The sequence below is a fragment of the Aythya ferina genome, assembly GCF_964211825.1.
Source record: "Aythya ferina genome assembly, chromosome: 13".
NCBI classification, from domain to species: Eukaryota; Metazoa; Chordata; class Aves; order Anseriformes; family Anatidae; genus Aythya; species Aythya ferina.
In genome coordinates, this window is record NC_140311.1 from 9,361,653 (window position 1) to 9,377,763 (window position 16,111).

The window sequence follows — 16,111 nt, forward strand, 5'->3', positions numbered from 1 at the left end:
AACAAGTACCACATGCTTGTTTAAGAGACACATGAATTATTGATGATGTTCAGGAGCCCTATTAAATTGTCTAGTGGGCCACCAAGAACACTGAATAGTTCAAATGCATCAAAACGCATAATAAAGCTTTCTATTTTCAAGTTTGGCCGTTAGAGAAAAGAACCCTGGCAAATATATAATTTTGTGTAATTTCACTTGGATGCTCACTGTAATAGCAGTAGTATTTATGACACTGTGAGTCATACCCATACACTTCTCAGATAGCAAAGACACCATTATCCACACTATTTAAAAACAGAGTCCTTATGCAGGAAAATATCTTACTAAAGGCAAGACCTACTTATTTGCCTTAAACTATAGACTTAGTCTATAAATATGTACTATTTTTGTACATACATCTGTGTCACAGTCATGATAGTCTTATAAATAAGTGTTACAAAAAGGAGAATTGTCAACATCATAAGAATTACCTTCTAGTAATTCTTGTTTAGGTCCTGCCTATAAAATAGGGAATTCAATTAAACTGCTTTCTTATTATAAAAACAAAAATACTCCTGTCATGCAATAAGTAAATCATAAAACAAAGCCAAACAAACAAACAAAAAATCTAAATTGCATATTCTGAATGGGGTATTCAGAGTCTCTTCCTGCCCACATTTGTGTGTTTCATTGAGTGCCATCAGAAGAGAGAAAGCAAAGGTATCTCTATTTTGAATGTAGGACAAATCAGGAGAGCTATTTTGAGGGGATATTTTCATTAAGTTTGAGACAAAGAGAGATATTTCTCTATTCAGTGCTGCCAGATATTCAACCACAAACCTGAGAAGCTCCTACTCTATCGCCAGTCTCTCCCTTCCCTTCCTTTTCTTCACAAGACACTTAAGAGACTGTGACTCCTGAGGGTGTAACCCCTCACAGCTACCAGGGACCCTTCAGGGTAAGACACTGCACATCTAGGTTTTCACATGGTGATTCAGCATTGTTAATGATCACAAAGTAGGAGCTTGAGCAGCATTCTGATGGATTTGATGTCTTGATTTAAGGAACTGTTCAGTAGCTTGGGACTCATGGTCCATCTCAACCACCTCAATCGCAGTGAAACAATGTTCAATATTCAGAGAGATGTTGTTTTACATGGTGTTCAAAGGCTTTTACCACAATGTAGCTACGATATAAATATTGTATAGCTTTTCTTCACTAAATCCACATACAACTTCCCTTTTTAATATCCTTCTTTCCTTGTCTGCAATCATCATCCAAGTAAAAGTCACTAACTTGGGAAAATCGTGTAGTCTGGAGATGTTATATTCTATGGTATGCTTGAGAAGTTGCACAGAAATAAAAAATAACATCTAAAAAAATAAAAATCATCCGTTTGCAGAGCTCTGCTATGAATGGTAACTGCCCCAATACCCGGGAAACAGATTACAGAACCTGTAAACACTGAACACTCAGAAGCTTTTCTGATAACCAAAGAACTGTTAATAAATATTTTTTCATCAGTGCTCATTAAAGATGTGGCACATTTTCAGAATTACATATAACCCACTTCTGCCATGGAAATGAATTTTTATATAGTGCTACAGAAATTGCTATTATGAAAGATAGAAGCAACATTTCCAGGCAGTAATTTGTGCACAGATTTTTATCTTTTCAGGAATTAACGTCTACATTTGTGTGAAAATGAAGAAAATAAGGCCTCTTGTCTAAAAGGAGTTACCCTTTCTTATCATCTTTTTAAAAAGCCTCGCACTTTTCTATTTTCTTTCCAATAAAATAAATAAATAAATAAATAAAATCTATTATCCTGACTAAACTGAACTATCTTACAAAATTATATCTAGATTTTCAAGCTTGATCCCTCTGCTATCCATTTCAAAGAGACCACTGCCATTACAACATACATCCAGCCCTTTAGGATGCTTCTCACACTACTGGGAATATTAAAGTTCGATGAAGTATTTTCTCATTTTTCCTCAATCAGCCAGAGAAAGAGAAGTCCTTGAGTAAAACGTAACATGAGAGAAAATTCTATCTCTGTATGCAGTTTTCTCCCAGAAATCTCAGAATAAAAATCAGAAGTGAATACAGCTCTGTAGTTATTATTCACCAAGTGTTACCAGTGAGCTTTTTGCTTGTCTCTGGTAGATACCATCTTCTACCTCAATGTAAGAACACTGTAAACCCACTTGCAAAAATCTATAGAGGGATCTGAATTCATCATTGCTGGAGACAGTTATGTGGCCGATAGAACCCTCCTGATCACAATTATCTTCTTTGCCTGGACACAGCCTACACACAAAAATGTTGATGTAAGTGCAGAGAGACATTATTCAGAGTAAAAAGGGGTTGGGGCTTTTTTGTTTGTTAATTTATTTTAGACATATTGAGATTTATCATTTGGATCATGGATTTAGTTCTTCTTTCAGCCACAGCTAATAAACAGGTGACAAACAAAGCTTTAAAGCTACAGGACTAGCTAACTTTCTAAAGGTTTAATAGGAGATCTTTCTGGGCAGCAGGTTAGAGCCATGAAAGCATGACGCGAAATCTTTGGTGTTTATCTTACAGCTATGGGTGGTCACTTCCCATCTCCTAGCTTTATCCCTCACAGCAGAAGCTGAGAAAAGTGACATCCATGCATATTTTAAACAGATAACGTGTTTTCTGGGACAGGTACAGATACCAGCTCAGATTTCACCCTGCCATTCTTCATATGACAATGTTAGAGACAAAAGATGTTCATAGTTGATGTCATTTGGCTATAATGATCAGACAGGTTTGTTCATCAAACAGCCTGCCCGCAACCTGAACACCATCTGCCTGGGACAGGTAGCAGACTCAAAGAAAAAACACAGAGCCACCAGAGACCTGCCACCAGCATAGTTAACTCAGCTGCATGGCATGAAACTATTTTTTTTCCCACCAGTATGCCAGTACAGCAAAAGCAATGAACATGCTGCAAGAACATCACCATGAGTTTACTCTGCTCTGTGTCACTTTGCAGCAGTTAAACATCAATATGCTGATATTTGCATTCAACAATAAGGTATGAATTTTCCAAATATATCATAAAAACTGGTATAAAAATGTGAATACACCTTTAACAATTAAACAGTTGCATTTCAAAATTTAAAAAATCATGCAGTTAAATTCTTTATGTCCAATGAAAGAGTGGTGATGCTCATCAGTCTACAGAAGAAACAACATCCAGAAGTTTGGATAGAGTAAAAAACAAAACAAACAAGCAAACAAACAAAAAAAACAGGTTAAAAATGTGTGATTCCAGTTAAAAAAACAACAAGAACTCCCTTCAGTTTTTCTTGTCACTGCACAGGTGCCTTCTCATTGTTTGGGATAACCACAGAACTGCCCCACACGCGTCATTGTGCTTTTGTGTGTTTACTGGAGACTTTATATGGCAGGACACCAGAACAGTTGCTGTAAGGCATCTCACACCTCTAAGACACGCATTAAAAAAAATGTAACCTTTGAAATTTTATTTCCTGAGAGGTGGGGAGAGATAGAAAGGGGGGTTATATGAGCCCAAGTAGCTTAATAAGCAATGGAAGAGATCCCCATGTGTACACAAAGCTTACTGCTTCAGCAGGGTGGAAGGAAATTTGCCCTCCTGGATATGTCTTCTCCCAAATGAAGATCATTAGCACAGCATCCACATCTGCTCTTCCCCAAAGCATGGGAGGACTTGCTGCTGTGGTGCAGGAAGATACAGTATTTGCCATGCCACAGCTGAAAGAGACAGGGAAAAAGTGTACCTTATACACAGCAACACTCTGGAAAATTAATTGGAAGCCTAAGATGAGACAGCCTATTTTGACAGACTAAATGAACACAAACTATACAACAGAAGATGGAGAAATAAAAAGAGAACCGTCATAAAATCTACACCCAGCAGCAACCAGGGATGAAGTTTAAATCTTTAGTTAATGGCAACAATTACTTTCAGGGCTCACCACAAACTAAAACATTTCATCTCACCTTGGAAAAGTACTGCTAATCAGGCTGAAGAGAGGACCTCATCCAGTATTCACACAGGCTGATATTGCCAATAAATACAGCAATCTCATCATTACTATCCTGCTATGCCCTAATCCACATTACAATAGTTAAAACATAAATAATAATAATAATAATAATAATAATAATAATAATAATAATAATAATAATAATAATAAATAAGCACTTACCTTTTGGGATATATAAAGGGCCACTTAAAGTTAGTAAGAATTGTTTTTCCTAATTGCACCATGACTAGAAAGCACCTAAACAGCAAGATGGTAGCAACAGCTCCAATCTAACCTAACTTCATCTGCAAGTAGGACAAGGTTATCGTTCTAGTGAAAGATTTTACAGTGAAAAACCTTTAGCGAAATAAAAAGCAGAGGCAATATGCAGCTTCCTCCTTCTTCTCCCACCAAAGTTAGGATGGCTTTCTATTACCTTTTGGCATATTTATGATTTGGTTTAAGTTAGCAGATCTCTGTTTGTGACATTTATTTTTTATTCAGCTCTTGGAGAGAATTGCCTTCTTTTCTATGCACCATATCAGCATTACTATATAATTAAAGTAATATCTGCTTAATACTGATGTTCTTGCTTATCAGCCTAACTTGAAATATGGCCTGACTTAGCATCATGATTAGAAGTTATCTCCCTGTGCTTTCTATCATGGCTAGGGAAATTCACCGCTGGACTACATTTACATACATTAGGTAGGCACAGGTGTCCCTTCTGTTAAGATACCCATAAAATATTATTTTAAGAACAGAATGAATCAACCCAACCTATAAAATGAGTCTAAAAGTACTTAAATAATCATGGCATCTTCATTTTGAATAAAACAAACATTTAAGCATCTAAGACTTGAATATTATTAAGACTTGTAACAGAGATATTCTACAGCCCCAATACAGCACATATTTTACTTAAATTAGCATTACACCTAAGAGCTTTAGCACCTTTTTTCCTCAGGTAACCCTTATTACTTTGTGACTGCTTCGTATCACCCCTAAATAACACTGTCACTAGCTGAATGAATAGAGTGTGCTGTACTTACAAATGATTTACACAGAACTAAAACATATATCAGTAAGCGTATTTCTACCCTGAGTCTCTAGATACAGTTCACTTTGGCATCAAAGGAATTATAAATCCAGGGCAGGAAGGTACATAAGCTAATTTCCATATTCACAGACTCCTAAGGCCTGGCACACACAACTTTGCACAAAGTTAGAAAACTCCATCTGGGAAAGGCTCGCTGTGTGCTTCACCTCTTCTCCTGAATATCCCCTAAACCCACTGCTACCATCACTTGGCAAAGGTCATTACTCTTACACTTCGAGGAGGAGAAAGAATTTAGGAAGAATAATGTCCAATCCTTTTCAACAATCACAGAGCATGCACTGGGGTGGTTAGAGCTGTAGAGACTTATGGACTCATCTATATTAACAGAAGGCCCCTTTTCCTTATTGATGAAGTTATACAGTAAAGAGCTGGGTACAGAAGCCCTGTCATGTCAATAAAAGTCCCTCTTCCTATTATTCTTTCATATATTATCCTAAGAAAGTTCCAAGGACTTCTACAAAAATTTTGCAGATAGCAATGAACAAAGCAACCGCCACAATAAGAAAACATATCATGTGCAGAAAACACGACTCAGATTAAAAAAAAAAAATATATATATATATATATATATATATCTGTAAATCCAACCATCAGCTAAGGACAAATCAAATTGTGGTTGTTCGCTGCTGGAGTACTGATGGTAACAGAGAAAGCGCAGAAGTGAAGAACTGATACTTAAGAGATCTAATTCCTGCAACATCACTCCTTTGATTTAGCTGCGTAGTGCCTTAGATAATATATTCAACTTGCTAATAGAGATTTTTAAATGCAACTTGAAACCTAGCATTTTAAAAGATTAAAATACATTTTTCTACTTGCTTCACAGTTTCAGACTTTGTTTCAGATTTGAGAAGTTTTCAAAAAACAATCTGGAAATAAAAAATGAACCTGAAAGTACCCATGAAGCTGCAGAAAGGAACACACACCCCAAATCCACATCCTCCTATTACATCTGCTGCTCTACTACACCTCACTGTCGCACCTTAGCTAAGCCGACATCCTGGCTAATGCTCACAGCCTTCCTCTGTATGCAAAGCCCTGCTCCCACCTGCAAGGAAGCAGCCATCAGCCACCAGCAACCAGAAACCAGAGGCTCATGTCCCAGCATTAATCCAGTAAGTCTTGTCTTTTACACCTTTAAACTGCCAACCAGGTTGAGCACAGTGAGCAAGACTGCCTGAGGTGTGTGGATGGGTGGAGATGCAGACCTGAGTTTTTGTTGTTGTTGTTGTTGTTGTTGTTTTTTAAAAAAAAAAAAAAGAAGAAGCCACAACATAGATTAGGAGATCATTTCCACTGAGAAAGTTCTTCATATGCTTCTCTCTGCTGTTTGGGGTGTTAAAATACTTTTTAAAATGTTTTGCAGTACGTCAACATGAAATCCATCAGCTCAATAGAAGGCACGTATGAACCACAGTGGGCTTGAAACCCATCTCTGTATAAGTTATTTTTCCTCATATACCTACCTTGGTTTGCTGAGCAAAAATGCTGTTTTATACGATTTTGTTGTTGTTTTTAAACTAGAGGAGTGCAAGAGATTTTTATTTTGTTTTATTACATCCACTTATCTTCTGCCTCTTCATTAGCCAGAAATATAGATGTAAACATTACCACCACATTGTTGTGATGAGAAAGTTATGTGACTAAGAAGATTGCTACACTGCATTGGTACAATGGTGACCAAAGAGTAAAAATTAAATAGCTAACAACCACCTCACAAAAAACAACCAAACGACAAAAAAAAAAAATGCAACCCCTTGCCTATTTAGCCTAGGAAACACTATTCTAAATATTTCCCAGCACTGTTACTACACTTTTTCTTGCTTTACAGCAATTCAGCCAGCAGCTGATGGATTTCCAGTGATACCCACAGCACACCATTCTCTCTAAGCCTGTGAGCACACACTTGGCCCACACTTGTTTCCCCAGGGATTACAGTGGTGCTCACTCACTTGCCCATGGGACAAGCATGACAGACCCATAATCTCTCCATAGGAAGGGGAAACATTTCTGAATCTCTCCCTCCCTTATGTGGCCATGATTTTTTCACAAAAATCTTTCTCGGTATCACACTTCCAGCTACATCAGCTTGTGTTACTGCTAGCCGAAGATTGAAAGCTGGAGAAAATTGTCAGACAGTGCAATCACATAAAGGCTCATAACCAAGCAAGTACTTCTCCCTTTATCTTGTCACACTGCAATCATCACCCTAAAAAACCTCCAAGGGAGAGAAACACAAACTCCTATTCAATCAGGTGCAAGGAGCCCTGCAGATGAACCCCAGGGCATGCTCAGAAACTAGCACAGCACTGCTGTAGCTTTCTGTGTTAAGGAAAGCAAAGCAATGCAAGGAGAGGGCAGCACTTTTGAAGAACAGCAGCTATGCAAGAAAATTTGCCATCTTGTAAAATTATCCTTTTCTCACCCACATGGTTTTAGGCATTATATCCCCCACTGGGCTCTGCTTAAACACATTCACAACACAGTCAGGCATACATGATACTGATCGTTGCTGGCAGGATATATTAGGGTTATTATATTCTCACCCTGTTTCTTATATTCTTCTCTAAGCATCTGCTATTTGCTGCTGTTGGAGACAGGATACCAGACTGTCAGTAATTGTTATGTCAAGGAAATAAATGGACTGTTCAAGGAAAAAAAAAAAAAAAAAAAAAAAAAAAAAAGAGAGAGAGAAAAAGAAAAAAAATGAAGATGGTAAAAAGAGGGGAAAAAGTAATCAAAGTGGAGTGATACAGAGACCCAAAGATAAGGACAAGGGGTGCTAAATGAGTAATAAATAGCAGGGTGAGCACTGAGCATACAGAAAATAGAAAGCAGCATGCGACCCTTTCACAGTGATTGGAAGAGGAAAGATTTTACTCCATTTTCCTGCTGGAAGGGAAGTACCTCAAGGGAGCAGCAGTGGAGAAAGATGTTCAAGCTCAGGAAAAGAGCTAGAGGCCAGCAATGCCAGATGAGGAGCTGAACAGGAGAGTTTATGATGGACCCCAAAGGAATATATTAGTCCAGCAATTGTAGGCGGTCAGGATGGTTATTCAGGTAATTATAGACTTGACACAAGCCCCAGATCAAAATCGCAGAGCAATTGCTAGATGACTGAACTCATAATTTCATTACTTTCTTTTCTTTCCTTAAGTGCCAGCAGGAAACCCAACACTGACAACAAGTACAGGGAAACATAACAATGCGCAAACAAAATACGTAATTTGCTTTATCTTTGCCTTGGGTTATTTTATGAATACCTCAACAGCAAGAGAAATCTGTTAAATCTCTCCTGGAAAACATCATCCAAAGTCCATTAAGATGTGGAAAGCAGTAGAGATTGTTGCAGCCTCAGGCTGTATCAGAACCTTGTGTCTGCATATGATGGGAATCCCAGCCAGCCCTACTGGATAATTCTGAAAGATTTTTTAATCCACTTAATAAAGCAGGATGGGGAAAAAATGCAGCAGCTTTGCCAGCATTACAAACTTGTCCTTTACAAATGCCTCAGTGACACACCAAATACTGACAATAAGAATATCATTACATGAAATTACTACAGAACACTTTAAAAATCACTGATAATCAGTAAGATGTAATTTTAATGAGAAACCATCAGCGAATGGAAGTGCTTTTGACTGGGCCTACAGAAAGACAAGTTTCTCAGTCCAATGCAACTGAGAACTAGCTTAAGGGATAAATATAGTCAGACTCAGGCAGCTACAGCCAAACAACTCAGTTCTTATCATAAGCCCAGGCCTGCCAAATATCAGACATTTTAACGCAGTAAAATACAAGTCTGCTCATCTAGGATCAAAGAATGCCATGGTGGGGCATACAAAAGGATGTAGTGTATGTCGGAAATCAGACTTAAATATTATGTAAGAAGTCACAGCAGATAAATAGCACATGAGGTCCCAGGGTCATGCTGTTGCTACAGGAGCTAAAAACACCGTTGGATGTTTGAAGAGAGGCAATTTTGTCCAAGGTTAGAAAGGTTTCTGCATATGGAGTCAGTGGGAATGTTAGCAGAATATCATGTTCTGCTGTCCCTGAATGCCCACCTCTGATGTCCATGTCTCAATAACCCTGAAAAACTGGGAGGGAAACACATACCATTTAAGGCCTGAAAACAGATTGTGTGGAAAGAGTTTAAATAAAATAATTGCTTTAGCGAAAAGAAGGCTGAACAATGATTTTCCCACATCATGTAAAATGATTTCTATTAGTAGCAGGCTCCTTAATTAAGCAGACAAAGGCAGAAGATTTAACATATGGAGCAAGGAAATAAACTCAGATTGGATTTTTTTTTTTTTTTTAAGCATTGGAAATAATTACTCACCAAAGCAACTACCCTCAGGACACATTTGAGTCCCAGTTATCTGCGCTCTTTAAACAAGGCTCAATATGCTTCTGCATATTGATATGCAAGGAGAAATTTTTGGAAGAAGTTTTCTACACCTGGTGTTATCAGGAGGTCAAACTACATGATCCTAACAATCATTTTAGGTCTTACAAAGCCTGGGAATGTTAGATAGTATTTACCATATCCATGACACACTTCTCAGACTTATGTACTTACACTGTATTTTATATTTTTGCATGATTTTAGAAAACAAAGAAGGCAGCAATTAAAATAGGTGGGTTATTAAGGCAAGAGTAATCTTTGAAACAGATATATTTGCATTCATTCCGGCATTCAACTCTGCCTTTACTATCACAAGCCAAGCACATGATACTGAGTACCATAAAAATAAAACGAATACAGTCTTTTCTAAATAGGACCCGTATTAAAATTAAACACTAACTGTAAGAGTTTCAGTAGACCTACAATAGCCCCCATTAGAACCATTAAAATTACAGTCTTTCAGATAACAATGTCCACAATAACTGTCTGCAAGCCACTATATACATTAAACTGTAGATAATTAATATGCTTCTGCAATCTTATTTTTTCTCCCTTGTAAGTAATAGCTATTATAAAATCCTAAATATCTGCCCAGAGTTTCTTAAATGTTACAGATAATGAAAAAGAAAGTAACAAGGCATTCATGGTAAAACATTGCAAGTCTTGGCATGAAAATAAAAACACTTTGGAATTCCTTATTTCAGCTACATCACCTCTAATTTCCTCCAAACCCCTCCAAGGAGCCTGGAGCAGCCGAGGTGGAGCTAAGCATTTTCTGGGGTTAGGATTTAACTGTTGCTGCTGGTGGGGTTCATCCCACCCAGTGCTGCAGCCACCCCAACCCAGGCCAACTCTGCAGACTCTGACTGCACAAATAGCAAGGATGGGGCATTTCTAGCCTGTGATTCATCTTCTCTTACCCCAGACTTCTAAAACAAGCAGAGGTAATTGCTCCCACAGAGTGCTTTATTCCTCAGCTGTGAGGAAAAATCTAAACAACCAACTTCAATGTAAATGTTTGCAGTGTCAGTTTAATCCCTTTCTGTCTCTCAGTGCTGGGTAATTACAGCCATAATGACCAGTGAGATCTTCCCTGATGCCTCTGCCTCAGAAATTCATCTAGGATGAAGTGGGAAGACCAATTTTGTCACTGCTTAAGTTGGAACTGAAATTCATTATCTGCTACCTAGTATCTGTTGGAAGAGAAGAAAAAAAAAAAAAAAAAAAAAAAAAAGAGAAAAAAAAAAAAAGACTAAAACACCAAAATATAATTTAAAGGAACCAGGTTATCAGAACCTCACAACATCTGTCCCGCTCCCTAGAGACTGAAGTGGTGAGTGTGAGTGTGGAGAAGGTGTGTGTGTCCTGGCTGGAGATCAAATGAGCTGAAGCAGCCTCTGTGCAAGCTGAACTCATGGACTGCAGCCCCTGGGTGAAACATCATGGGTGACACTCAGGCAAGCTGCAGTGGGTCTACTACCACAAAGCTCATGAGTGAACTGCGGGTTTTGGTGCGCAGCAGCTTCCCAGCTGTATCTGCCTACTTAGCTCTTGTGCAGAAACCATACAATTCATACAATATTTATAGTAAGAAGAGAGTTTTTCACTGATGGGAGAGGTGATGTCACTTCTCTAATGTTTGTTGACTTATGGATAGTGTGTGCAATTCAACAGCTGAGCAACATATCATTTCTATTCGTGCTGCATTACGCATAAGTGCACACATTACAATCCATGTCATCTGAACAAAGGTAGCACAATCCTTGGACACATGCCATTGCAGCTCTGTAGTAAAATTATGGTCCCTTGAACATTTTACAATCTCCAATTATTACAGCATTTGCATTGGCCTGATGGCCCAAATTAATCTGATTTTTAGAAGTTACAACATTTAATTAGAATGAGTAGTAACAAAGATAATATTCAAAAGAAAAAGGAATATGACAGCATCCACGCTGAAACAGGGATGGGGAATGGAAATCAGTCATGCTTTTTAAAATGTTTTCAATAATAAGAGTAACTAACAGCCACAGAAAATAACCTTCTGGAACAATACACAATAGGTAGCAACTGCCTCTCATCTTCAGGTGAAAAGTCACTTAATACTGCTTCACCTCAAAGCATTTCTACTCTGATGTGATGAAAAACTCTTTCTACAATACAGGTCCCTTTCCATGCATTTTCTAAGTGATTAAATCCTAGCACTCCTTTTTGACTTTTATTGCTTTTCGTACTGGTGAGAGCCATATAATGATTCATCATGAAAGTAATCTTTAAGCAGCTTTGTTCCTATTTGCTGCTATATATATTAAATATAAATTGCTCTTTGAATTCACCTCTAAAGTCAGACTCATTTTTTTATCTAACAAGAATGGTATTTCCAGTCATCATCTGAATACAGTAAAGTGAGAAAACCTTTTGCATAATATAAATATCTGCATTCGCTAAGAGGAGGCTGATGCCACCACCTACTGTGAACGCATTTTGTAAGTGGTTCAAAGCCAGATAGATTTCAGCTGCAGCAGGATAATCTCTTAAAGACACTCCAGTCCCTGTCAAAAAGGCACAGTTTTATCTCTGACTCAACAGTTTCTGGACCACAGGCTTCGAACACCTGTAGCTGATTTACAAGGACCATCCAAAGCACAAAAATGAAATGGTTACTGAAAGACTGCAGGCACCTAATTACTGACCTTCATTTATCTCCCCACAAACTCCAGAGACATCACTCCCTAGAAAACAGTTCTGGAAGATTCATTTTATTCCTTTTGCACTTCGTTATCCATTCTCTGCACCACCTGTGACTGACGGGAGGACGCTACTGACAAGCTGTACAAGTGTGCCTCAGCAGTCACAAGAGCTGCTGGATGAGGCTGGACACTTGCTTCAGAGGACACAAAAGCCACGTGGATCCCAGTACTCCTGATTCCAGGTCACCACTGGACCCAAATCTCGCAGTGAGGCAATGGTGAGAGACATTGGCAGCTCCTGCCCGCAGGCCACGCTGAGCATCCTGCCTTGTTCTCCAAGCCATGCACCTTTGTGACTCTTGGACCAAGGAAGATATCGCAGCACAGCTCCTGTGACACTCAATGTTGATCACCCCTCATTTAATAAATTACAACTTAAAAAATTACCATTATTAACTCCAGCAAACAGCTCTTGACTTTCACATAATTAGAGTTTAATGCAAAACCATTACTGACCAAAAAAAGCTGTTTAGAAATAATCAGTAGGTCAAATGTTGTGTTTTTATTTCCTGATTGGATGGGAGTACAACTATAATGCACATATTCCCATAAGTACATTCAGATCATATTGGACATGAATAGCCTCCAATACTTGGCTGTTTTAGCAAAAGCACTTTATGAAAAACACACTTACTGCAACAGGGGCACAAAGATAGCCAAGACAGCCACTGTCCACCAGGCAGAAAACTTGTTTGTAATTTTGAAAGCATTTTTGTGAGAAACGTTTTGCTTTAATTCAGCCAGTTCTAATCACTACTCTGCCTGGATGCAAACAGCAGTAAATGGGATGACTACTACATGGTTTTTCTATCTGGTGTTTCCTGCACAGGTACTTTGGTCATTTAATTCTCACCACATTTTATAAATACATTTTTATAGAGAAGCTATTCAGATGACCTTATACCAGCACTACACTGCTGAGATTCCACTGGGTGTTCATATATTCATATTTTCACCTCTGGGTGAAACCAGGAGATTTTTCTCCCCTTTGTGGGAGATGTGTGTGTTGCTATGTAGAGCTGCTACCCAGCTTGGCCTCCTGCTTGGGTAACAAGGATCCTCGTTCACAGGACAGAGCAGACCAGCTGCTCCCCAAGCACCACCACAGCCTCCGTCCCCCACAGGGGTTAGGGCTTCTTGAGTCATATGCAGAAGCAAATCCACCAGACCCACTCCTGCTCCTCTATCTCTAACACAGAGCTCTTAGAGAGCATCAGAGGTCTTCTCTATGGGATCCCAAATGAGGCTTCACAAATGTCCTGTTCTTGGGGAAAAAAATTAAAAAAATTAAAAAAAGGAAGAAAAAATATATAATTTCTGCCTCACTTTTGGCCCTAATTTAGTGTTAAAGAGGGGGATTTTTTACTAGCCTTCCCTGTGAGATAGGTCAATGCTGACTCAAGCACGGCACAACAGTTCTGGGAAGTTCAGGAGGCAATAATAAACACTCTGACCAATCTGCTCAGGGGCAGCAACACATGCCAGCCTGGAAGCCCTGACTAAAAGAAAACGCTGCAAACCTTTTCAGTCACTTTTGAAGAAGACAGTCTTACTCTTTTTCCCCAAAGAGTAAAGTTATGAATAACACATTTGTTCTGCTACTAGGCCACAGAAATGGTTCTGGAACAGTTACCCAGCAGCGGCACTGTTGGCCGTGCTTTTTCAATAGATTGGCAGTGCCAGAAATGCGTAAAAAACTCCGTGTGATCCAGGCACAGAGTCTAGGCAGTGCCCACCTATTCTGCACAGGCAGGTTTCATTGGCAGGATGCGTGCTCATGTGCTCAGAAGCCAACATGCAAATGTACACGTGTAGGTTAGTCATGAGAACTGGTATCAAATTGGTACCCAGCACCCAACACCCTGCTTTTTCCAGCAGAATACATTTGAAAAGTTCCCTTTCAACTCAATCTTTACAGAGTAAAGCTCCCGCTGGAGGTCTCAAGACAAGCCAAAAACACATGCTCTGCTGGTGAGAAAGGCACAGCATCAGCTGCTGCTGATCTTGCTAGAGACTTCTCAAGAAGGCACCGTCCTAAACAAGCATAAGGAAACCGTATGCTGAAATTTGATGGCATTAGCATTTTTACTCCCCTAGGTATTCGCGGGGGAAAAAAATCAATTAAAGGTTGCAGGTAGTAAAGCAGTTAGCAGAGATGAACAGAACTCCCCTTCACAAAGCTGGGAAAGCAAAGCACAGAACAGACTCATCCACAGACAGCTCCTAAAATGAATTTCTTTCTCTGCTTCCAAATACCCAGATCAGCCTTTAGGACCCCTCTTCCTCTGAGAAGGGCACCTCTTTTCTCCCTCTTGGTGTAATTTCACTCCTCCAGAAAACACCACCTCCCTGTCAGCAGCACTTTGTGTGGGTGTCCTCTGTCCTTCCCACATCCACCGGAGCAGAATGAAAGGACCTGTAGAGTGCACTGTATCTCTGCTTCTGAATGAAAGCATAACCCCATGTACCGCAACCAGCCCCTTCAAAAGGTCATGCTAGGAAAAAACAAAAGCTCCCAGGTGCATTTCACAGACACCAAAGCAAGTCTGATCCAATTAAGTGCAACAACTTTAGTGCCAGGCACAAAAGGTATCCCTGAAATATCCCCTCCCCTCTCCCTCCTGCCACACACACAAAAACCACACACACATGCATTTCTGCCTGGCTTTAGGCTGCAAACTAAACCCATTTTCCACTGAAATCTTTTCGATCAGATAGCCCAGGATGAGGGGAGAACTGTAGCCCACAGACAAAGATAACAGCATATTGCACGGAGAGCAGCTCCTACCTCAGCCAGCCAACAGAGCCTGCAGGTCAACATAATTCCTCTTGGGTGGAGATATTTACCCCAGCTCCAGGAGCCGGGGTTCTGCTGCCATGCCCAGCACTTTGGACAGACCAGGAAAGCATCTTCTCTGAGCAGCGCGGCTTCTCACACACACCGAACTGCAGCAGCAGCAGCAGCCTGGGAGAGCATCAGCAGTTGAATTGCTGCACATGTATCTCTGCAGATTATTTCCTGCTTGAATACTTGGCATAAAGGCAGATGCTCTTAACCCTCCAGAGGCCTGTGACTCCGTACCCCATCAGCAGGGGCAAGCAAATAACTCCAAATATTCTGTGGTGAGGCCAGAGGGGAGAGAGTGAAGACACACAGGGCATCCTCTGAGAAGTAGTCCCAACCTCGAGTTAGTTGCAGTCACTTTGGGAGGCAGGCATTCCCATGGCAGCCCACAGCATCCCCAGCCAGGCACCGCACAGCTCCTGCTGCACCGACCGCTGCAGGTCCCCTGGCTCCAGCAAAATGCTGCTCGGAGCTCCCACGGGAGCCCAGGGGAGGGCCCACTGGGGTATCACAGCCAGCAAGCTGGATCGGCGGCTGGAGGCCAAGCAGCCGAGGAGGTGAGGAACGCAGGTGATGTGGAGAGCCCAGCGGTGTCACTGGGACTCGGGCAATATGGGGCTCCCACTCCTGGCACCAAGCCCTGTGGCCCCAGGCACTGCCCAGCACCTGCAGGCACCCACGCTGCGGGCAGGCACGCGCTGCCCAGCCAGCACGGACAGCACTCAGCCGGCAAGCTTCGGCGCTGCTCCCTCTCACAAGCTGCGAATGTGACTGGAAAGCATGGCTGAAAAACATGCTACAATTAACAGGAGGGAGGGGGATACTATTGCTCTCCTGCTAGTCTTAAAGGCACATTGCTCACATGCGCCTGTTGGAGATGCAAACGCCCACAGCTCCAGCCCAGCATCTCACCCGTCTGCAGGGAGCTGAGAACCCGGCAGCAGCCCCGATGGGTCAGGG

At 40.5% G+C, this 16,111-nt stretch overlaps 1 protein-coding gene across 4 annotated transcripts in view; it reads right to left on the reverse strand.

Moving 5' to 3' along the window:
* The window catches only part of HTR2C (5-hydroxytryptamine receptor 2C), a 223,107-nt gene extending 207,235 nt beyond the window's left edge, over window positions 1-15,872 (reverse strand). For 2 of the 4 annotated variants that reach the window (XM_084534455.1, XM_084534466.1), the window contains exons 1-2: window positions 15,095-15,871; window positions 3,600-3,750 (exon numbers count right to left, since the gene is read on the reverse strand). The gene's annotated coding sequence lies outside the window, so the exon portion shown is untranslated. Of the gene's footprint in view, window positions 1-3,599; window positions 3,751-15,094 lie in introns of all 4 variants that reach the window. The other 2 variants (XM_084534460.1, XM_084534470.1) reach the window with 2 other exon arrangements.
* Between the last annotated feature and the right edge of the window lie 239 nt (window positions 15,873-16,111).